Source organism: Nuphar pumila, chromosome 11 (assembly GCF_984573655.1).
Source record: "Nuphar pumila chromosome 11, dmNupPumi1.hap1.1, whole genome shotgun sequence".
Classification (NCBI taxonomy): Eukaryota; Viridiplantae; Streptophyta; class Magnoliopsida; order Nymphaeales; family Nymphaeaceae; genus Nuphar; species Nuphar pumila.
In genome coordinates, this window is record NC_143259.1 from 102133568 (window position 1) to 102159174 (window position 25607).

Sequence of the window (25607 nt, forward strand, 5' to 3'; positions counted from 1 at the left end):
GGAGGCATGAATTGTTGTTATATGTTCAGTCCTATATAAGCATGACATATTAAAGTTAAGATTAATTTTCTTGAAGGCTCAATACTTTTATAAAATAGATAAAATGCATTGTAATGATATTTGGAGGTAGCATCGCTGGAAACCCTCACGAGACCACACTCGGCCACTACGGGTGAAACCCAGGGGTTGAAAGGGCTTATTGCATGCGCTAAATGCAATCATGATGCCTGCGAAAGTGAGTTAAGATAGTTGTTTTATGTTTTATAGAATTGATCATCTTTGGAAAAAAAAATATTATGTTCACATTAACTATTTTTTTGTTATGTCCTAAGCGTTGCTCGAGGTCTAGTAATGAGTAAGCATGGGGGATTTTGATGATACATGAAATGCAACATATTTGAGTCATTAATTGCATGCATCTAAGTGCAATTTCATGATTTAAATCCATGATTAGGTCATTGTAAGGTTCAAGGAGCTATGTTTTGAATTTGAGCGAAAATGAAGTTAAAATGAAGAAGTTAGAGGCATTTCAATATTCTGGAGCGAATTCGACAGTGGATCGGATCCAAATCCGACCCAAACCAAGCATTGTGGGTTTTGGATCAGACAAGATCCTAATATCCATTCCTAAACCCAAATCCATCTAACTTCATGTTTTATAAATTTCAAAATAACTAAAAAGAAAGGGGCATTTTTAGGCCAATTGCATTTTTAAAGGGTTTTTCGAGTGAAAATGAATTCCTTTGAAAAATAAGAGATGTTTTGAAATTTTTGAAAAAGTCATTTTCTGAGTCTCCTCATAAGGGACGTGTTTTTCATTGTGGCATTTTGTCCATGGCTGAAGAAAAACTTTTTTTGTGTTTCTTGCATCTATTTCTTATTCTTCGTCGAAAATCCGACTAAACTCTTCTCTCTATCACTTCATCCTTCTTTGTCCCTTCATTTTTTATTTATTTTTTTGAACTTCTTTGTTCCATATTTCTTCATGGTTGCTGCTATGCTTTTGAAGGGATTTAGCAGGAGAACGGCGTTATTCGTGTTTGAGCAATCAAGCATTCTTGAAGATCTAGCCGACCTTGTATCTAACGGCTAACTTCTTTTCGAGCATTTTGCTCTTCTTTCCTCCACCCATCCACCGTTAACCTTGCTGGATTTTTGCAGACATTGAAGCAGCCATTGAAGGACATCCTTGGATTGATTCGGAAGCCATGGTCCTCTCTTCTTGCACCTACACTCGTCGGGCTTCCGAAAGGTAAGCCTTCTTGCATCCCTTTTGTAGTTTAGGACCAAAAAATCAAAAGTCGTGTGAATGCTTGTTTCATTAAATTTTTTTGTCAAGATTCCTCAAATTTGTTACAGATCTTATTAGAATGTGCCATGAAAAATATTTCAATGACTGAAATCTAAACTACATTAGTTGGCTGCACATGATTGCATTCAAGGGAAGATTGCACGATTTTTATGAAAATCGATAAAACCAATTTCAAAGATCCGGCGTGCTTCTTAGAATTTTCTGGTGTCCAGACATGAATTTCGGGATTTTCAATTGAAATTCAATCTGGATCAGAAGTGTAAATGAGTTTTTAGTCACTGACCATTTGACCATGGGCATTTTGGGCTAAAATCGTTAGAGATTTATTTGTAGTAATTTTTGGCTAGGTTAAAATTCAAAAGTCACTTTTTTTAAAGCCTTCAAGGAGGTCGACATTTTTGAAGGGTTACTAATTAGGGTTAGTTTTAATCTTAGTCAAAGGTTGAAAAAGAAAAAAAAGGTGTTTCCTAATCACTAGGGGCGTGAGTTAGTTGCCAAAATTGTAGGGGATTTTGAATTTCAATTTCCTTAAGTTTAGCTTGATTTTTATGAAAAGTTAATTCTAACATTAACACTTAGGTAATTAATTTAGGATTACCTTAGTTAAATTAGATTTACTTCTCCTAACTGATAAAGTAAAAATCATGAGTTGATGTGTTGCCTAATTTATAGGATTTCTTAGGTGTTCATTTTCAAAAAGTATATTTTAATTAGTTATTGTTGCTTTCCCTAAATTGTAGCTAACCATTTATGTGAAGAAGGTTTTATTTGAATTAATTAGATTGACTTAGATTGTAAAAAAGTGTGGGGCCCCCCTCTTATGTGTCGACCCCCTCTCTCTCTTTTATCTCTCCCACACACCACATCTCTCTTCTCTATCTCCAACCATTTCTCTCCCTTAGGTGTCACTTGAGTAGGTCCCACATTAGTTTAATTAGGTAATATGTCATTAACTTTAGGATATATTTTAATTATTAGACTTAATTAGATTAGATAGTAAGATTTGATTTTATTCTCCCTTTTATTTTTTATTTTTTATTTTTTATTTTTTATTTTTTATTTTTTATTTTTTATTTTTTATTTTTTATTTTTTATTTTTTATTTTTTATTTTTTATTTTTTATTTTTATTTTTTATTTTTTATTTTTTATTTTTTATTTTTTATTTTTTATTTTGTATTTTTTATTTTTTATTTTTTATTTTTTATTTTTTATTTTTTATTTTTAATTTTTTATTTTTTATTTTTTATTTTTTATTTTTTATCATAATTAATAGGTGTGCTTTGAGGGACCCACATCAACCGCGTGTCCTTCATTCTTAATTGACACCCAGCTTGTGTGGACCCCCTTAGAGATGTGTTATAGTCTAGAAGGTCTGATTGTATGCATTTTATTTTCACTTAATAACATTTAGAATTAATTCAATTTAGTGTTAGGTATTAATTTGCAATTAATGATTTCTAGTATTCATTAATTTTTGGTTATGCATATAAGTAGCATAGGTCTGGTTTAACTTAGCAGCATCATAGATTCATTTAGAATTCGTGTTTAGGCCTTCATACATGCATGGCAGTTAACATAGGGGTATATTTATCTTAGTTAATACTTAGATTAGTTTAGGATTATCCATCTAGCTTAATCGTTGATTGGCTTGTGTGTTAGAATAATTTGCTTTATTTACAATAGTTTTTTATTTTTTTATATAATTTTTCTTAGCATAATTAAAAGTTTGTTTCCTAGAGTATAGCTTAGTTGTAGGACTGTTGTGTCTATTTATTAAATCAGCCTAGTGTCATTAGTGCATGAATTGAATTGCTTTTAAATACTTTGGAATTGATTTTAAGAACCAGAAATTACAGTCTTTTGAACTTATCATTTTATGTGGATTTTTTTAGAGTTTTAAATCCAAATTGTTTCTATTCTCTTCCTCCACGTGTCCTTTGACTGCAGACTAAATTTCAACTCATTTGGAGTTGATTTGGTTGGATTTTTAAGCATTTTTGAAAAACTGGTTTATCGAAAGATTTAATTTCGAGACAGACTAATTTTTAGATTCACTACAAGAAACCTGTGGATTAGCGATGACCTAAATCCGTCACTAATACGATGCTAATCCGTCGCTAAACAGCTTAGCGATGGATTAGAGATGGATAGCTTTCATCGTGAATTTTTCGATGCTAATTAGTGACGGAATATATCTGTCGCCCATTCCTTCGCTAAGTAGCGACAGAATGTATCTGTCACCAGTTTCGTCGCTAAGTTGCGACGAAATAACGAATGCCAACATTCATCGCAAGGTCGTCGTTACTATACGGCGATTTTGGTGTTGCGACGGATTTATAGTCGTCGCTACATTCAACGCTAATAATAATTAGCGACGGATATATCCATCGCAAACAAGGAAAAAATTAAAAAAATTATTTGAAAATTAAATATCGAGAAAAAATTTCTCGTGATACAATTTATATTTCCTGTGAATAAAAAACAAAGTACACATTAAAATGCATATAAAAGGAAACTAAAACAATTAATCGATCCACTGTAAAATTCGTAAGTTCTAATTATTTACAATTCAATATTTATATTTTTGAAACAAAAAGAAGGTAGAACAAATTCAACACATGAATCTAATCATCGCCAAGATTTTGTGCATCCTCTTGTTCATTGTTTTGATCTGTCCCTTCAGCTCCACTACGTTGATTATCGCCAGCAACCTACACGAGAAAAGAAAGGTCAGTATTGATAAACAAAATATACTGAAATAAATTATACTCTATATGTGATTCTATCATGCTCATATGTGTTCTAAGGCAGTAAAAAAACTGTATATGTGATTCTATCATGATCATATGTGTTCTAAGGCAGTAAAAAAATTGTATATGTGATTCTATCATGCTCATATGTGTTCTTAAGGCAGTAAAAAAAACTTATATGTGATTCTATCATGCTCATATGTGTTCTTAAGGTAGTAAAAAAAACTTATATGTGATTCAATCATGCTCATATGTGCTCTAAGGCAGTCAAAAAAATGTATATGTGATTCTACCATGCTCATATGTGTTCTAACGCAGTAAAAAACTTTATATGTGATTCAATCATGCTCATATGTGTTCTAACGCAGGCAAAAAACTTTACATGTGATTCTATCATGCTCATATGTGTTCTAAGACAGGCAAAAAACTATATATGTGATTATATCATGCTCATATGTGTTCTAAGGCAGTCAAAAAAACTATATATGTGATTCTACCATGCTCATATATGCTCTAAGGCAGTCAAAAAATTGTATATGTGATTCTATCATGCTCATATGTGTTCTAAGGCAGGCAAAAAACTGTATATGTGATTATATCATGCTCATATGTGTTCTAAGGCAGTCAAAAAAACTTTATTTGTGATTCTATCATGCTCTCTGAGCCGTGACTGGAGGAAGCAACGACTGGTGAGGTGTTTATATTACTCCCAAACCCGAACACACGACCTCACCTGCTGCAGTCACCCATGCTGCAGGATTAAATGATGGGTGCTGAGTAGAGTCATCGCCATATCGCTCTACCATTTGTTGCTCATATGACTCCTACAAAATAATGTTTATAGTATGAATTAATAATTAAGAATTATAATGTTTATGATAACTTGTATATTACAATGATTATTAATATAATAAATACATATTGTTGTCGTTCTCGCCTTCTCCGATACGAACTCTCCCGTGGTCTTACGTTTATGTGTTTGAACAAACACATCCTTGTATGGCACAATGTCTCCTTTTTCTGCTTCCTGCGAAGTGAAATGATAAAAGATTTAATTAACAGGTTTGTAACAATACTTATAAAATTGATTTGTTTATATATTGATGAGTTACTATTTTCTTCAGGTGGCTCCCAAAAGTCCTAGATCCACCTGTGTGTAGATGGGCTTCGGGCATTTTCGCTCGATTTTATGCAGCCTTCGCTGAGCGGTTTCAAAATGCATCCTCAGCCCACTTGTCACACATTGCATCCCAAACATCTAACCTGATAGTAGGAGGTCCATGGCCCTTCCACTGTAGTGGATCATCTATCTCGTCAGATGCTTTTCTTGCTCTAGTCTTCATATTGTGTAGCATGTCTGCAAATCGATTGGCAGCCACCTTCTACCACACCTTCATTGCATCATGTTCTTCCATCGTAATCGTGAAGCGATTCAAAGCCTGCAAATATTTTCAGAAAATTAGTAGACATGACTATAACAAATAATTAAATATGAAACACATTAACTATGACAAACAACTGTATACCGTGAATGAGGACCACAATTTGTCTATCACCTCTTTTGGATACTATTTCCATTGAGCGATCAGTCCTGGTAGATGTTGAAGTAGTAAATTCCTAATATCGTGTACTACTTCTTGTGGCTCGAACCTCGTGTTGCACATGAATTGGTACACAGTAAATATCAATATATAATATTTATAAGATATGCAATAAGTGAAAACGAAATACTTACAGTCGATTATCGATATACACTATTCGAATGAGTCCTCTTGTGTCAGACTGAGAAGACCCTGCATCCTGTGTTGGCTCTTAACTTGTATGATCAACTTGTGTAGGTGGGTCATGTACAGGCGAAACATCATCTGTAAAAAAATACGTTAAAAATTCTCAGAATGCACATTTCAACTAATCAAGCATTCAATTAGTTAAATGATATACCTATCAAAGGATCCTGTGAAGATGAAGGTTGAGACTGGCTACTACTGAATGAACGACCACTCTAAGCTCCATGAACCATATTCTCACAAATAAAAAATGTCATGTAATACATTCAAATTATTTTAAATTATTCACATCAAGTATTTCAATACATTCAAATAATTCAAATCAAGTATTGCAATACATTCAAATCATTCAAATAATTGGAATACCTGCAAATCATTCAAATCATTGCAATACATTTCAATACATTCAAATAATTCAAATCAAGTATTGCAATACATTCAAATCATTGGAATACCTGCAAATCATTGCAATACATTTCAATACATTCAAATAATTCAAATCAAGTATTATAATACATTCAAATCATTCAAATCATTGGAATACCTGCAAATCATTCAAATCATTGCAATACATTCAAATCATTCACATCAAGTATTGCAATACATTCAAATCATTCACATCAAGTATTGCAATACATTCAAATAATTCAAATCATTCACATCAAGTATTGCAATACATTTAAATTATTGTCACACATTTCTATACATTCAAATAATTCAAATCATTCACATCAAGTATTGCAATACATTCAAAACATTAGAATACATTCAAATAGAGGTTTGTATTACAAGATTTTGCTCACTATCTCGAGAATTCTTCCTCATCACTTGTTTGACTTTCATATTCTTCTTCTTCTTCTTCTTCTTCTTCTTCTTATTCTTATTCTTCTTATTCTTCTTCATCTTCTTCTTCATTGTTTGCCCATCTACTTGGTATATCATTTGGATCACATTCTTCTATGAATGTTTCATTGACCAATAGAGATATGACATGCATATCATACGCAACATCGTGACCATAAGAGAAGTCATAGATATCATTTGATTGATAGTAATCACTCTCTTCAGTTAACTTGTCTTTCTGTAACTGATCATACTCAAGGTATAGTTTGGACTTCACCTTGGAAACTGCCCACCATTCATTTCTATCTGATTTTTTTATACTCGAATATGAAGTATAATAAACTTGTTGAGCTTGCAAGGCTAATATGAATGGTTCATATATTCCAAACCTTGATTTATGATTCACCTCCACAATGCCTAAGGCTTTGTCGACTCTTGTTGCAGTTGTATCAAACCAATGACACTTGAATAAAGTTACCCTATTATTTATGCCTAAGTAAGTCAACTCCATTATTTCCTCTATAACATCGTAGTAATCATGTTCATTTTTACCGTAGCTGCTATCCTTGACACACACGCCACTATTTATCGTTGATTTTTTTATACCATAGTCTTTTGTATAGAATCGATAACCATTTACGATGTACCCGTTGTAACATTGCACAACTTTGGTCGAACCATTTTGTAAATCACATATTCCTTGATCTTTAGCATTACTATGGCGGACCTACAAACATAAACAATGATTGTGATCACGACCAATTAAGTAACTTAGTGTTGTTTACAAGTACACAATTTATGTGAGCAACCTTACCAACTCTTTCAACCACTCGACAAACTTAGTTTCACGTTCTTTTTATACTTATGCATCAGTGAGATGTGAAACTTCTCTTTGCAACTCCAGATCAAATCGTCTGCAAACCACAAATACTTATATTACCGAACCATGTATGCATGTATAAAACATAAAAGGATTTAGAATTGCGTTGCGTCTACATATACTTACTCGATGTATGGGTCGATCGCTAAGCAATTAAAAAGAATATAGATGTGTGTTGCGTCTTGCTCTCGATCTGCCAAGAGTCTTGATCGACAACTACCAAATGCATGCCCAAGTGGTTGAAATATCGACAGTTTGTCAGCTACAGTTACTTATTCTTCATCATCGTTACGAGGCGGGCATGTGTAACATGTTGGAATGTGAGGTTCAAAGTACATAGATGAGAAATTTAAAATCTCTTCTAAAGTGTATGCCTCACAAATAGAGCCTTCTACTCTTGCTTTATTACGAACCTTTTTTTCTGATCAAACATGCATTTGTCAAAAATATATATTTCAATTTTGAAATATCTGTCATTGAAGAGACAAATATAAGAAAACATATACCTTTCAAATGAGTACATCCACCGATATTGCACAGGACCACCAACCCTTAGTTCATATGGCAAATGTATGATCAAATGTTTCATAACATCAAAAAATGTTGGCAGAAATATCTTTTCTAACAAACAAACATTAGTGATGACAGAGTCCTCAAGATTCTTTACATCAGATACTACAACTTCCAATGCACACAATGTTCTAAAAAATCCACTCAACTCAGACAATACCCCCCATATAGGTTTGTCTAACATATCATGGAATGCTAGGGGTATCAATCGTTGCATAAAGATATGACAATCATGGCTCTTTAACCCATATAACTGTCCATCATCAATCTTCATAGCCCGAGCAATGTTAGAAACATATCCATTTGGAAATCTCAACTGTCTCAACCATTGACATAACTGCTTTATTTGATCAGGTTCACCTTGCCTTTGGTTTCAGTACTTTGCCATTATACTCTTTAAGTTTCAATTTTGGTCTTTTACATATTACTTTTAAATCCATATGGGCATTCGGATTATCCTTTGTTTTCCCTTTAACATTCATTATTGTATTAAACACATTATCAAACACATTTTTCTCCACATGCATCATATCCAAATTATATCGTATCAATAGGGTCAGTCAATATTGTAGTTCCCAAAAAATAGATTTCTTTGTCCAATTGTGATCCTTCCCAAATCCAAGGAAGGGTGTCATACTACGGGCATCTGTTAATACATCTGAAAAGTATCGCAATCTTCTTAAAATCTCTATGCCAGACAATCTTGTGGATGGATCTTCTATTTCAGTTGTACATGCTCGATACACATTCCTTTGTCGTCGAAACGGATGGTCGCTGGGTAGAAATCGATGATGACACTCAAACCAGCAAGGCTTCCTTCCATGCGTCAATCTAAAAGTTTTTGTATCCTCCATGCAGTATGGACATGCCAACCTCCCATGTGTGCTACAACCAGATAACATACCATATACAGGAAAGTCACTGATTGTCCATAGAACAGCGGCCTTCATATTGAAATTTTGTTTTTTGTGGGCATCATACGTGGTAACACCATCATCCCACAGTACTTTTAGTTCATCAATCAATGGCCTTAAATATACATCAAGATTTTGGCCAGGTGAGGTCGGACTAGGGATCAATAGAGACAAGAAAAGATTTAGACGCTTCATACACAAGCTTGATGGAAGGTTGTATAGAGTTACAAATACTGGCCAACATGAATATGGAGTTGATCTACCCCCAAATGGATTAAATCCATCTGTACATAGACAGAGTCTAACATTTCTCACTTCCATTACAAAGTTTTGATGAGTACGATCAAAGTGCTTTCAAGCTTCTGCTTCAACAGGATGCGTGATCTTGTCTTTATCATGTCGAACTTTATTTGCATGCCATCTCATGTGTTTAGCTGTCCTTGAAGACATATACAATCATTGCAATCTAGGAGTGATAGGAAAGTAGCGGAGTGACTTGTATGAAACTTCTTTTGATCTTGTGCTACCATTGCTTCTTAGATTTGGCTTGAACCGAGGATGCTCACATGACGGGCATGATATGTTATTTTTCTAATCCTTGAAATACAACATGCAGTGATTTGGACAAGCATCTATCTTTTTATACCTCATACCTAGAGCGTTGACCATAACCTTAGCACGATAGAAATTTTGTGGCAATTTCTCATCTTTAGGCAACATACTCTTCACAATTATGCACAAATGGTCAAAACATGATTGACTCAAATTATACTCAAACTTCAAATTCATTAGTTGAAGAACTGTAGACAAGATAGTGTGACTCTCGCAACCGTTTCAAAGTGTCTCATCATCATCTCTAAGTAAATCATAAAATCTACTAACTGCATCGTTCGGTGATTCTTCATCTATTGCAGTTGTTACAACACTAAGACCCATAGCAGAACCCAGTTTTGTTCTTGCGGCATCAAATATCAAATCCATATATGGATTATCGTGCACCACATTCACCCGTGCATCAAAATTGTTTCTAAATTCTTCACCATGAAACGTCCAATTCTGATAATCACTCACAAAACCCTTCCTATATAGGTGATGTCTAACGCCATGAGGTTCTACAAATTGATTGTTCTTATAAATCTTGCAAGGACACCTAATCCGACCTGTGGGATCCACTGTACTGACACTTGCCATTACAAATTCAATAAAACTTTCAACACCATCCATATATTCATACGATAACTCATTGTCAACTATCCTACGGTACATTCATTCACGGTTTGCAGTCATTTTGTCGTATGATGTTACGAATAGTATCATAACCAATTAAAAGAGAATCATCAGAATGTTATGATGAAGAAAATATCAAATTTATCATGCAATATATGATGTCATACAATCACACGAATTATGATGCATGCATTGATAACTTAATATTTTCATGTGCAAATTATTCATAACACGATACATTCATTTGAAGCATACTTTCATTATACAATTTCACATGTAAGTCATAATCAAATTGAAAGTAACTACATGCAAGCATGGATACAATCACATCAAACATTGCAATACATCGAAAATATTCATATCAAAAAAATGTCAAACATGTACCTGTAGCAAACACACTCCAATATCCTGCTAACTACTACCATGCCTAGCATGGAATCCGTACTCCAAAAATAAGAACACTTCTATTCTCATACATTAAAATCATGCTCAGCATGATCTCCAAACTTCAACAAAGCAGTCCTAGATATCAACAACTAAGTGAGTGTGTGAACAGTAAAGTGTTGCATCTAATAAATTAAATAACATGTGATGCGCTTGCATCACTTACTCACCACGGGTATTTACCCAATTTTCATTGTTTTATCACTTACTTACCACGGGTGGCGGGCACAAGCGGGATCCGTTGAGAAATCTGCAAGAGACACTGTGTTAAAATGAAGTCACCCTCTGTCGAAAGGAAAAAAATTAGAAAAAATATCGAAGTCGAACGGAATTTCGGTGAAGTGGAATGCCTCCCAAGCGTCGACCACCTCTCTGTTTGGCCCAACAGGTTTTCGAGTTCGGCTGGTCAGTCAGTAGGCCAGCGATGTACGACAGCGGCACGAGGTCTTCGGAGGCAGTGATCATCCTCCGGAGCGGCAGGCATGGGGTGATATCGTGGTTCAGGAACCCGACGATCGTCGGGCGCCCCCCGGCCTGTCGCCCCCCCTGCCGAAAAAAAAAACGAGGCAGGAGGGGCGACCCCCTGCTCTAAAAAAATGAGGCAGGGGGTCGCCCTCCTGCCCAAAAAAAAAAAGAGGTAGGGGGTCGTCCCCCCCCCCCCTGCCGGAAAAAAAAAAAAGAGGCAGTGGGACGACCCCCTACCAGAAAAGCAGGGGGGCGACCCCCCTTGCCGGAAATAAAAAATGAGGCAGGGAGCGACCCTCTGCCGGAAAAAAAAATGAGGCAGGCGCCCCCATTGCCGGAAAAAAAGAACGAGGCAGGGGGGCGACCCCCTGCCGGAAAAAAAAATGACCCACTTACCTGGGAGACGCCAGGCGGCGGGCGGCGGAATAGGGGGCGATGGGCCGAGGGAGGAACGGGGGGCGATGGGTCAGGGGAGGGACGAACGGCGGACCGGGGAGCGACAAGCGGCGGACAGTGGGTCAGGGAGTGCGTCGGGCGAGAGAGGGCGGCGGACGGGAGTGTGTCGAGTGGGAGAGACGAAACAGGAAAGAGAAAGAAGGGTTCTGATTAGGGATTTACGGGAAACTTAGCGATGGATTTGGCGACGGCCTACTTCCGTCACAACTCGGTCGCAAATTTACATGACCAGTTAGCGATGAAATATTTCTGTCGCTAACGTCGTCACTACGTAGCGACGAAAAAACCTCCATCGCCAAATCCATCGCTAAATGTCGTGGGTATTGCGACAAAAAACTGACGTCGTTAAGTCGTCGCTAATTAGTGACGAATCTGGCAACGAAAGTTTTTTCGTCGCTATTTTTGTAAATATTACGGATTTTAGCGACGGATTTGTTTCTCTCGTTAATCTGCCGCAAAGTTGTGACAGAAAAAATCCGTCGCAAACTTCTGTCGCTAATGGCCATTTTTCTTATAGTGATTTTAGATGTTCTTGAAATGCTTATATTTGGAGATTCAGGATAAATTTTTGAATTCTGTAAAAATGGTCTGATTTATGCACATGTCAAGAATCCAACAAAACAAATTTCATAAATTTTGGATTCCATTTGATCTTTCAAATCCTCTGTTTTTGAAAGTTTATCAAAAAATCATTCTTGCACTAATATCAAGGGCAAAACAGACATTTTAGTAGCTAATTAAATTTCTATAATTCTTCATAGTTTTTTGCATATTATATAGTTTGATTTTATGATTTAGTGTAATTAATAGTAGAATAAATTAATTGCTTTATTAGAGTTTATATCTTAGTGTAAGTTTTATTTAAATTACAAATTAGTTGTAGTAGTTATTTTCTAGAATTAATTTTAGTTTTATTTCTGAATTATTGTTGTCATTTCAATTGCTAACTTGTGATTTTTATTTTTATAAGTTTACAAGCATACTGCAGGTCAAAAGGTGATTTTACGCCAATGAATCGATTGTAAAAAGGACAAAAATACCTTTGTACATTTGAAGGAGTTCTTGAGTAGCGTAGTTTAGATTCTTAAATTTTTTTTTAGTTAATTCTTTTAGTCAACTTGTACTTTTCATTGTAGACATTTTTATTTTATTAATAAAGTGCAGTTTATCTGGATAATGAATCTTGGATATATCATGTTCTCTGTGGATCAACCCGACTCACTACAACAGTGAAAGTCAATTTTTATTATTTGATGGACGATTTTCACTATCTTTTATTGAAAATATTTTTCTAAAATTTCCAACCGATAAAAGTGCCATCACTAACTACGCTAATAACTACGAAAATAAGAATTGAAATAAAAAATCAAATTAAATACGAAAGAAAAAGCAAAGAAAAATAAAGTATCAAGGGTTCTTTCTCAATAGCATTGCTTAGTCTTTTATTCCCTAAACTATTTATAGATAGGATGTGCCCTCATAATTAATGGATCTAGGATCAAGGTTTATGAACGGGCCTAATAGAAGGATCTAATGGATCTGTTTGACTATATCATTGTTCGGATCAATGCCAGGTTGGCAAAAGGCTGTATGTGCGCTTCTTTTGCCTTTTGGTCATACGAGTATACCTACGAACAACATTGCCTCTTTGACTAGGCCCTTGTTCCATACGAGAGTCTACTTTGGGATTCGAACTCGCTGGGTCGATCTCGGTCAGATTCTGATCCCAGCTTGAGTCACAATTATCACGAATCTGCACTACATCATTATCCCATTACTGAAAATGATTCGGCTCCAACAAATCAGTGGTGTCATGGTAAACGAAAAGATCTAATATGCTGAAGACCAGAGAGATTTGACAATCTTCAGGCAAGTCAAGCAAGTATATATACATTGTCACCTGCTTTAAGAATCTCAAAGAGGCCATATTTGCGGGGACTCAATTTCCCAGATAAACCATGACAAAGTCTCCGACCTCCAACACAAAATGATGTTGACCTGCAACATAACTCTCCTGAAGCTTCTTTTTTTTACCTGAGAATGAATTTCTTTCATGTACTGCACAATAGCAGAAGTTACAGGGGCTAATGACTCGACATGAGGGACGGAAGCTAGGTCGACAATGGAATGACATTCTTGCAAAGTAATTTTCTTTTCCTAAAATGAAAAGGAGTTGGTGTTTTTGTCTCCCAAATGAACGGTGCGCCTATCATACTGTCAAGGATGACCCAGCAAGATGTCACACACATATGGTCCTTGGAGAAAAACATTGCCTATGAGCTTCAGAACTAGGGCTCCAAATGTGGAAATGGCAATGAGATTGGAAACTGAAATCTCGTATATGATACTATTTTACCACTGTAATTTTTATAGTTTACAACAAATGAGATCCATTGATAAAAGGGATTATATTTACATGATCTACATGCATAATGACAAATATTAGTTGATAATGTGCAAATGCAGATTCCATTACAGAATTTACTAATATTTACTTGTATGTATTTCTATCAAGTTGTGACTTAACCTTGCCTATGTTTTCATATTTAGTTACAGCATGGCCCTTCATTATTTAGTAAAACAAAAATCCAAAATTTCACCAACGTTTCCTGTAAATTGCAGGACAAGGCAATTCGATATCTTGATTCTTAGACTGATATCCTTGGTACATACATATAAAGGCTCCTTTTAGACGTGAAGTTAAAAAAAAAAAACTTGGTATGTGTTAGGCATAGGGGTGGCAATCGGGTCAGGTTGGCGGGTCAGAATACCTCAACACGAACACGACCCGTTTATTAAACGGGTCGGATGTGGCAAACACGAACACGACCCATTTATTAAACGGGTAACCCGACACAACACGGTTAACCCGTTTAATAAACGGGTCGGGTCGACACAACACAACACGATTACACGACATGGCGACCCGTTTATTAAACGGGTCGACCCGATAACATAGACATTTTTATTTATGATTTGGTTTGGTTCGGACTATTGGTCAAACAGGAGTTAGGGTTAGATAAGTTTATATATATATATATTATATATATATATATATATAAACGGGTTGCGGGTTGATGGGTTCGTGTAAACGGGTTGACCCGCCCACCTAACCCGTTTATTAAACGGGTCAAACGGGTTGGCGGGTTGGCATACCCCTAACACGAACACGACCCGTTTAATAAACGGGTTAGGCGGGTCGACCCATTTACGACACGAACCCGTTTAAGCCAAACCCTAACCCAGCTAAGAAGCAGGTTGGCGGGTCGGGTCAGATTTTGCCACCCCTAGTTAGGCATCACGCATTATCTTAGCAACAGATGCTGATGGACCTGGCCAAGCTTTGGCTGAAGAGATTGCTCGGCGTCTTAGTAAAGAAGGTTCTTATCATTGGTTTCCATTTTACGTTCCATCTTGAGCTGAGTAGTTTTGTATGTTATGTTCTATGCCACACAGATGCTGGCGAGTCAAATGGCAAAAGAAAAACGAGGTTGATGTGTGCAAAGATGCAAATGAGGTCCATACCAAATATATTAGTATTTTGCCCGTATCAAGTTATTGTTGCAATAAGAAAATGGAATCCAATAGTTTTCATTGTACATGGAGATTATGTAGGGCGCACACACGCATTTGTTTTTAAATATGGATGTGTGTGTGTGTGTGTGAGAGAGAGAGAGAGAGAGAGAGAGAGAGAGAGAGAGAGAGAGAGAGAGAGAGAGCAAATATGATACTTAGCCATGTACCTTGCGAAGGGCTCCGCTCATCTGGTAAGGGCAACTTGTGAATGTCACCAAGTTGACGGGATATCACAAGTTCGAAGCCCACGGGTGGCATCCCTTGCAGGAAAGCCGAAGATGAGTGTTCTCTCCGGTGGGCAGGAGGGACCTTAAGGATTTTACCAAGCGAAGGCCAGCCAGTGATGGGTCTGTGATGGGGGGGCTTCCCTTGACAAGCCAAAAAAAGGTTACCTTGCGACGGTACTCATCCCAATGCTGTAGCCTCCATTCTCCCTCTTTTCAAGGGGTGGGGGTGGCATCCAGTTGTTGGGACCGAGTACCGAGAGAGAGTCCTCACCCTACTAGACCTGATTACATATGGACTTGATTGGAACCAAATCAGTCAGACATCTCCTTGGACCTGAACAACCTGTTCATGCTTCTATTAGAGTATGTAAGCATTAGGTGTACTGTAGAAATTCAGGATTTTTTGGTTGAAAGAATTATCATGAAGCTTATTTTCACAGGACATTAATATTTTCAAGTGAGGTACTAGATGTTGCAACAAGCTTCTATTCACATGTGACTTGCAGGGATACTACTTGTAGACTTTGTATGCATCAAACCAATAATGATAAGGTGATGCTGCATATTTTATAGTTTATTTTCTCTAATAAAAGTTCCTTCTCTGCATATTTTTGTGGTAACTTCTTTCGAGTGAAGGTTCCTTTTTTCTCGCATTGGAGTTGAACATGAGTGTGAAGCATAGACTGAATGAAAACTTTTTTATATTATGGTGAATATCGTATGCATTTTATTTGCAGAATTTACTCGACTCTTTTTTTAATTCTGCATGCAGGTGCTACTGTATTGTGGACCTGATGCTCTGAAGGAAATTATTGAAAAGGCAGAATTATATTGATGGAAAGAGATGTCAAGAAGTTATTGTTGGATGATTTTCAGTTTTGTGCCAAAGATCTCTTGATGGTATCAATGATCAGAACTTCAAAGGAGCCCAGGTTTGGGAGAAACAGAGAAAAAAACAAGGGGAGTTTCTTGATTGTATGTGGTTCAGTGGTCATGCCTTGTATATCAGAACACTTGTTTTGAAATAGAGCAACAATACAAAAAGGAAGGCATGTTTATTAATTTTTGGCAGATCATTCAATAAATCAAGTAATGAAAAAGGGAAATAGCAATAGGACTAAGGGTGGGGAAAAAATACAAGGAGAAGTCGATGCAGGTTATATGTTCCCCCTGGAACACGCAGGGGCGTGTTCTCGGGTTTGAATGAGTGCCACGTATGTAAGCACGTGGGGCTCGTTTCCCCGTGTGTGTCGACATCACCTAGCATCGAAGTCTAGTGCATTTGCAAAGACTTAAGTACCCTTTCCTGCCATTAGCGCCATAAAATGATGTTTCGAGTAAAGAACAAAAATGTCCTCCCACCAGAAAGGGTTAAAATCATCATTATTTTCGCCCTAAGGAGTAAACTCCTCTGCTTTAACAGAAGCTCCTTGCAATATGTCGCCCTAACCGTTCTGAATCACCCTTTGACGACGCACCATCTGTTGTAACAGGAACTCCCATTGATGATGCAGCCTTTGACGTCATCTGCTGTCACGGGAGCACCCTTTATTGTCGTCTGTTGCTGTCGGAGCACCCCTTTGTCGTCGTCTGTTGCCGTCGGAGCACCCCTTTTTGTCGTTTGCTGTCGTCGGAGCGTAGTCAGAGCATTGTTGCCACCATTGGCTACATATACCTTCTAGGTGTTTCTCCTCCATTGTCAGATTAGCAAAACTTGTATCCTTTCGGTGCGTTTTGTGTAAGGTTTCATTATATGAACAAATTGATTTGTAAATTTGAATTCTAAATCTTACAACTGGTTGTGCTATTCATACTAAATAACACCTATTTTCATACTGAAACAAATCGATTTGTACATAACCACCTTTTGGGCATCAAAAAACAGTTAGCATGATTTGTTCTTATAAAGGCCAAACATTACAACGATATGTACTTATGAAGGCTAAATTTCTGCAATGATTTATACATTTAATGCAGTAGCGATTTGTTCGATGCAACAACGATTTATACGTTTGAAGCAGTAGCAATTTATGATTCATGATTTATATATTTAAAGCAACAACAATTTATACATTTAATGCAGTAGCGATTTATGATTTATAACGGTACGTACTTATGAATGGTTCAATTTCTACAATGATTTGTACGTTTGAAGCAGTGATTTGTATGTTCGATGCAGCAACGATTTATACGTTCGAAGCAGTAGTCATGTGTATTTATGATTTATGAAGTTACCACGAATTGTACTTAAGTTTGCTAAATCATACTACGATGTTTACTTATGAAGCCAAAATGTTAAAACGATATGTACTTATGAAGGGTGTGATTTATACAATGATTTGTACGTTTGAAGCAGCAATGATTTATACGTTTGATGTAGTAGCGATGTGTAATTATGAAGTTACCTCGATTTGTATTTTATTTTGCTAAATCATACTATGATGTTTAATTATGAAGCCAAATATTACGATGACTTATAATGTTGGTGATTGTGTAACGAATGTGATAATTTGTAATAATATATACTTGAGAAGGCAGTTGTAACATATAATGATGTGGTTAAATTTATGTGTTGTGCAGGTTAGCAATGACTACAATTCGTAAGACAAGAAAGCCTTCACCGTTGGAGGGGATGACTTTGGAGAAATCATCCACCAATTTGATATATATGAGGGTTATATAAAGTACCAAAATATAATAAACATTGAGAATGAAAAAGACAGAAACAAATTGTTGGATATTTATTATGTAGAGCCTGATCCATCAGATATTGAAGATGAAAAGCAAACTAAGAAAGATGAGGAAGAACTAAAGATGAAGAAGAAGAAAAAGGATGACGAAGAGAAGGAAAAGCAAACGAAGGAAGAGGAGAATGAAAACTATGCGCACTTATGAGGCAAAAGGATTTCTTCCTTCCGACCATGCAAAATTAAATCTACATGCACATCATTCTTCATGTTATCTGTCATGATCGTCAGTTTCATCGCACTATATTATGCATCGAGTTGTTATTTATCGTGCCAATAAAAGAAACGACTTATCGTATATGTGTGTTGCGATAGCGATTCACGTGACAGTGATTTAATGACAGCTACGATGTTATGAAGAGATTTTAATTTTAATCGCTAAATGAACAGTGATTTAAATACGCAAATTGCCACCGCAATCGCACAACAATGTAAATGTTGCACGCACACGTTTCAATATCATAATACAAATATCTTACAAATCGTCACTAGCAAACACATAATATGTTAAAAATCGATATACATATCGCATAATATATTACAAATCGATACAAAAATTCAGCATAATAGCTTACAAATCGATATTAACAAACAAAACAATATCTCGCAAATCGATAATATGTTACTACAACCGCGATTTGTGTTATATTATTCCAATATTTTCTATACAAAGGCAAATCATTGTGGCCGACATAGACGTCATTGCGTAAATCGCATAAATCATCAACCAGAATCCAGGTCTCACAAGGCATAGCGATTTTTGACAATGAGCGGGATATAAAACGTCGTTTCTTTTATAAATGAATGACACATATTTTTGTAACAAAAGCAAATCGTTGTGGCGATTTATGATTTATACATTTAAAGCAGCAACGATTTATATATTTAATGCAGTAGCGATTTATGATTTATAAAGTTACCAAGATTTGTACTCAAGTTTGCTAAATCGTACAACGATGTTTATTGTTGAAGCCCAAACGTTACAACGATATGTACTTATGAAGGGTGTGATTTCTACATCGATTTGTATGTTTGAAGCAGTGATTTATACGTTTAAAGTAGAAATGATTTATACGTTTGATGCAATAGCAATTTATACTTGTTGGCGATAGCGATTCACGTGACAGCTATTTAATTACAGGTACGACGCTTTGAAGCAATTTCCATAGAAATCACTAAATGAGAAACGATTTGAACATGCAAATGGTCACCTCATGTCGCTATAATGTAAATTCCTCACGCATAGGTTTCAATGACATACTACAAATATCTAACAAATTGATACTAGAAATTACTTAATATTTTACAAATCAGTACACATATCGCATAATATATTATTATACCTAACCCTAAACCCTAAACCCTTAATATCTTACTAAACTCTAACCCTAAACCCTAAACCCTAAACCCTAAACCCTAAACCCTAAACCCTTAATATCTTACTAAACCCTAACGCTAAACCCTAAACCCTTAATATATTACTAAACCTAAATCATAAACCTTAAACCTAAACCCTAAACCCTAACCCTAAACCCTAAACCTGAACCCTAAACTCTAAACCCTAAACCCTAAACCCTAAACCCTAAACCCTAAACCCTAAACTCTAAACCCTAAACCATAAACCATAAACATAAACCTTAACCTAAACCCTAAACCCTAAACCCTAAACCCTAAACCCTAAACCCTAAACCCTAAACCCTAACCCTAAACCCTAAACCCTAAACCCTAAACCCTAAACCTAAACCCTAAACCCTAAACCCTTTAACCCTAAACCCTAAAGTCTAAACCCTAAACCTAAACATAAACCCTAAACCTAAACTTTAACCTTAAACCCTAAACTCTAAACCTTAAACTCTAAACCTTAAACCATAAACCTAAACCCTAAACTCTAAACCTAAACCCTAACCCTAAACCCCAAACCCTAACCCTAAGGCCTAAACCCTAAAACCCTAAACCTCAACTGTAAACCCTAAACCCTAACCCTAAAACGGAACCCTAAACCCTAAAACCTAAACCTAAACCCTAAAACCATAAACCCTAAACAGGAATTTCCATATTGATTTATATGTTGATTCTGTATATCGATTTATAAGCTATCAACAGGAATTTCCATGTCGATTTATATGATATTTGATCATCGATTTATGTTATACTATGACAATATTTTTGTAACAAAGGCAAATCATTGTGGTCGACAAAGACGTCATTGCATAAATCACCTAAAACGTAAATCACTTAAACGTATATGTTATTTTATTATAAAATCTTTGGCGGGTCCCATAAGCATTAAACTCCTCTATATATAGGAATTTTCATATCGATTTAAGATATTGTTTTGATTCTTAATATTGATTTTTATGTTGATTTCTAATATCGATTTAAGATATTATTTTGATTCTTAATATCAATTTCTATGTTGATTCTTAATATCGATTTAAGATATTATTTTGATTTTTAATATCAATTTAAGATATTGTTTTGATTCTAAATATCAATTTTTAAAATATCAATAGGAATTTCCATATCGATTTAAGATGTTGTTTTGATTCTTAATATTGATTTAAGATATTGTTTTGATTCTAAAAGTCGATTTTTAAGATATCAATACAAATTTCTAAATCGATTTAAGATATTGTTTTGAATCTTAATATTGATTTCTATGTTGATTCTTAATATCTATCTTTAAGCTATCAATCAGAATTTTCATATCGATTTAAGATATTGTTCTGATTCTTAATATTGATTTCTATGATGATTCCTAATATTGATTTAAGATATTGTTTTGATTCTTAATATTGATTTATATGTTGATTCTTAACATCGATTTGTATACTATCAATACGCATTTCTATATCGATTTTGTAAGATATTTTGTAATCGATTTACAGATATTGATTCCTACATTGTGACAATCAGAAAAGCATTGGGTCTTATATGTGTTGGATGTACAAAAACAAAAAATATGGTTCTACAACTCCTTGGACTTTAACGGTGGTGTAGGCCATAACATTGTGTTTTTGGTAAGTTTCTATCTATAAGATTACTGTATCTTGTACCATGGCTTAGAATTTACTTGCTTTTGCATAAACCATAGGTTGGACTTTTTAGAGACATGTTGGGTGTCGTCATTGGTCTGTGGAGGCTTCACGTTGTAGAGGATGCTTCTTTACAAAATAATGGCGTCGATTGTGGCATCTTTGTAATGAAGTATATTGAAGCAATATACTATGGATGAGAAACCAGAATTCACTGTTGTACGTTGTACACTTAAACAAGTTTTATTATCCTATATTATTGGTGACTATATTTCTATATTGGTCTGACTTTCAGATTTTTTTTTTTTTTTACAGGATGATATACCTGGATTCCGCACAGAACTATGCAAAAAATTGATGGATTTTCTAATTACGAAAGATACAAAAACCCAGACTGCAAGATTACCTAGAAAGCAATGAAGGACGCGATGCCCCCAGAAGTAAGAGAAAGTCATTTTAAACATCTACCTATTCTCAAGGATAACGTGAAGAGGGTTATGTTTTACTGCTGAGAGAGAGAGAGAGAGAGAAATTTTTGGTTCAACATTCAATTTGCCGAACATGATAATTTTTTTGTGTACAGACATTTGTAACAGATTTTGTAGACTGTGTATACAAAATTTGTAAGACTGTGCACAAAATTCATATTGATCCAAAAACCAAAATTATGCACCTGGCATACGTGTGTTGAATACGCAAATCGCCACCTCAAGCACATAAATCGCAACAATGTAAATTATGCAAGCACACATTTCAAAATTATAATACAAATATATTGCAAATTGACACTAGTAAACACATAACATCTTACAAATTGATATAATATTGTATAATATATTACAAATCGATTCTTAATATCGATTTGTATGCTTATTCTTAATACCGATTTCTAAGCTATTAATAGGAATTTCTCTCTCAATTTTTATGATATTTTATTATCGATTTACAGATATTTCTTCCTAACACGATGTCTACTATAAATTTATAGGATATTATATCAATTTAAGATATTTCTTTGATTATTACTATTGATTTGTATGCTAATTCTTAATATCGATTTCTAAGCTATCAATAGAAATTTTCATATCGATTTGTAAGATAAGTTATTGATTTGCATATTTATAGGATATTATATAGATTTAAGATATTGCTATCAATAAACATTGTGTCGATTTGTTGTTTCTTTCTCTATTTTGTATTTTATCAGTCATTGTGTAAATCGCGATAGGATAAATCGTTTCTACTGATTTTTTTGAAATATTGTTTTGTTTGTTAATATCAATTTGTAAGCTATTATGTTGAATTGCCGTATCGATTTGTAATATATTCTGCTCAATTACTGTATATCAATTTGTAAGATATTATGTATTTTCTAGTGTCGATTTTTATGATATTTGTAGTATATTTCTATTATAGAATTACAATAAAGAATTATCGATTTACAACAAAGAATTATAGAATTACAACAAAGAATTATCGATTTACAATAAAGAATTATAGAATTACAGAATTATAATAAAGAATTATAGAATGCTAAACATTATAATGATTTACATTAATGAAAGTTAAATGCTACAACTATTTTGTAGTTGAAGAATCCACACATGATTCATGTGTTCTGTTGCTTCCTTTTGAATTGAACTGAGTCTGTCATGAAATAGAACAATATCAGACATTACATTAAGTTCAACAAGAAATGCAAACATCCTCCCAAAATTGTGACATACCAAAAGACTTATAAAACTCATGCTATTGTTTTACTCAAACAGGTCGGGAGGATTGCAAGTTTCAACATTATAGTGCACGCCTGTAGGGTATTGTTGCATGTTGAAAATTACACAAGTTAGATATTGATAAGTTGCACGTAATACAATTTACATGGGAAGCAATATACTGTATTACATACCTGTTCATGCGAAAGGATTGGTTGCTTAGGGGTTGGTTGTTTCTTAGACATTTTCTTGCCAACCAATTCTAGTGCACTCTTTGTCCTCCGACGACTGCGATCAGAGGCATGTTTCCTTTTGATACCTTTCGCTAGGTGAATATTTTCATCATAATCTACAACGTTTACTCCTGACTTGTCGAAGATAATGTTTACGCTTTGGCGCAACTTCTTATAAGGGTCAGAGGAAGCATAATTTTTACCTACGTTGTTTGATCCTGTTTTCTTATATTGGTCTTCATGAGCTGCAATGGACTGATGATAAATTAACTTCACTTTTTCAAGTAATTCCCTTGACACTTTTCTCATACACACATAGGCTTCTTCACTTTTCGATGCCAAATCTGCAACATGCATAAGTGACTTACATAGTTGTTGGTAACAGGAGGCTATGTGGCACTTTTCATCAACATTAGATGGGCTGACATTATTTGTATCCAGCTGTTTAATCTTTGATTGTCTCATCCATCTTTGCATTAAATATGACTCAGGTATTTCTTTTATCTTCTCTTGATTAAGTGTCTTTAATTCATGATAACATAAAATACCTTTGAATTCAAACATTTTGCACGTACATTCAATTGTTTCATTATCAACATTGTACATAACATGTGCTTCTTTCCTTTTTGGATGCTCTTCGCCCACCCATACAACATGGTATTTGTGCATATTCTCAGTTTGCATACGTCCTATATTACAATTCATGACCTGTATAACCTCCTTCTTAGTCTATTCAAATACAGTTAATGTATACAGATTTGCAAGTCACGTCAATATTTTCATGCCCAAAGTTACAGAGCGGGTGTTGAAGCATTTCACATTTTGTTCAAACTCATTTTGTCTAAGACCGTCTACAAATAATTCATATTGTTCCATGAAGCAAAACATTGTTAAATATCAATAAAAGGTTTTTTCAGTGTGGCATGCATAGATTCAGCTCTTTGTGTGCTTATCATACCTGCACAAAAGTATTATCTTTCATATGTCAATGCCCACTTCTCTTTGTCTGCATATAAATGTTATAACCACACACAGTCTTCAAGGTTGTACATCTGAATCATTTGCTCCCAATCAAACATAAATGTGACCTCATCTTTGCTCTCAAGTACATGCTTTCTAAACTTTTTATCAAACCCTGTCTTCTGATTAAAAATGTGTCCTATGTTCTTTGCTGCATTTTGAAAGATATGCCACAAACATACGCGATGATGTGCATATGGTCATATATGAGACACTGCAGCCGCAATTGCATGATCACCATCTATAAGTACAGCTCCAGGGTATTTCCCATTCATTGCCTGTGTAAATACTCTGAACAACCACTCAAAGGTTTCCTTGGTCTGGTCATACCAAAAAGTGTCGCCTAATATGCAACTCCGTGAGTGATGGTTCACTCCGACAAACTGTGCAAATGGCTACTGTTTTGTATTAATCTTCATTGTAGTATAAAAAACAAACACATCATTGAAGCATTCATAATCTACTCTTGACTTTGAATCTGCCCAAAACATATTCACAGCATACACATCTTCATTCAGTTGCATTGCACTAAAGAAATCAGGGTCATTGCTTAAATTCTTCTGTAGGTAATCAACCAAAGAACATATTTATTCATTCTTCATGTTGTCTGACATCTTCCTTGTCAAGTGGTTTCTTAGATCCATAGGTGTGAATGGTACATTCTCGCGACCACTATCTATGTGTGCACACAAATTATATGTCTTCCTTGGTGCAATGCTGGCGCTATTAGCTATTTCAGCAATTGCAGCATGCGCTTCAGTTACTTTATGATGTGATCTTAACATAGAAGTCATAAATGAAGCGGCTAATTCATGGTTATTGTGATCGTTGCAAAAATTTTCCTTTTTTCCTTTTCTTTTTTTTTCTTTTTGAAGGAAAAGAAAAGAAAGAGAGAAGAGAAACTCTTTGCAAGGTCTCACTTGACCCTTTGAAAAGATGTTTTGAAATTTACTCGCCTCCATTTTGAAATTTTACTAAAAAAAATAAAGAGACAGAATTCGCTCGTCGGTACGAGGTTCAACTGTTCCTGATGCCTTTACCAAAGATCAAATTCATGCCTTTACTTTGCCTAAAATTGACTGAGAGATTATTCTGAAATCTTAAATGCATATAGAATCATGCTTGTGCTATGACTTTTGAATTTTGAGAAATGTGTATGCTTTCCTTGGAAATGTTTTAGAAATTTGGATTTTTCCAAGTGATTTTGAAAAATAGATTTGGAAATATCTTTTTAGAAATGTCTTTGAAGTTCAAAAAATGATTTTGAAATGTTGAAGTTTGAAATGGGAACCTAACTTTGAAATTGGGAATGAATTTGGAAATTAAGATTTGGAATAAGAATTTGAATTTGAAATTAAAAGGGGAATTTAGAAATGAATTTAGAAGTTAAAGAGAATTTGGAATCTCA